Consider the following 914-nt stretch of genomic DNA (forward strand, 5'->3'; position numbering starts at 1 on the left):
CCACAACCCCCCATCATTAATCAAGCTCAATATAACCAAGGTGTCCATGTTGCACCTCAAATTGCTAATCCACCACTCGCATTGAGAGATCACTATGTGCCTAATGAGTATAATGCACCCACATGCATTCAATTGCCATCATTTAGAGCACACCATTATGAGATTAAAGCACAAACTATCCAAATGCTACCTAACTTTCATTGACTTCCTAGTGAAGAACCTTACAAGCATTTGGATGAGTTTCTTGAAGTTTGTTCTACCGTTCGATACACGGACATGCCGGAAGAAGTTTTAAGGCTGAAACTTTTTCCATTCACCCTTAAAGATAAGGCGAAGTATTGGTTTAACAACCTTAGGCCTTTTTCTATAACTTCTTGGGCAGAAATGCGACAAGAATTTTTGAAAAAGTACTATCCGGTTTCTAAGACCAATGCTATGAGAACCGCCATTAGAGAATTCACACATGGGGAGGGAGAAACTTTCCACGAGGCATGGGAACGCTTCAATGAATTGCTTAAGAAGTGTCCTCACCATGACATGCCTAAATGGCAATTGGTCCAATTATTCTTTGAAAGCTTATCGGACAATTATAAAGGCATGGTTGATGTTTCAATGGGAGGTTCTTATATAGACCGGCAAGAGGAAGACGTGTGGCGTCTTTATGAGAGCATGAGTGAAAACTCTTTGCATAGAACATTGTCATCTAGGAATGGTAGAAATTCTTAAGGTAGGAAGAGTGTTGGCTTGCATCAAGTTGACCACTCAAATAATATAATCGCCGAGATGAAGTCTTTATCTCAAAAGTTTGATCAATTGATTAATCAAAACTTGGCGAATCAAGTGTCTTCCTTTCCTAACCATTCTCCTAGAGCTCAAAATGAATCATGTATGACTTGTTCTAGTGTTCTTTATTC

At 39.3% G+C, this 914-nt stretch overlaps 1 non-coding gene across 1 annotated transcript; it reads right to left on the reverse strand.

Annotated features, from left to right (window-relative positions):
• Positions 1-430: 430 nt before the first annotated feature.
• On the reverse strand, positions 431-539 carry LOC132280556 (small nucleolar RNA R71). The gene has a single exon (XR_009471598.1). It is a non-coding gene; the product is annotated as a small nucleolar RNA R71 (small nucleolar RNA).
• Positions 540-914: the final 375 nt, after the last annotated feature.

The sequence above is a fragment of the Cornus florida genome, unplaced genomic scaffold, assembly GCF_030987335.1.
Source record: "Cornus florida cultivar Cherokee Brave unplaced genomic scaffold, ASM3098733v1 CherokeeBrave_3.0.0_Hap2_Chr10, whole genome shotgun sequence".
NCBI classification, from domain to species: domain Eukaryota; kingdom Viridiplantae; phylum Streptophyta; class Magnoliopsida; order Cornales; family Cornaceae; genus Cornus; species Cornus florida.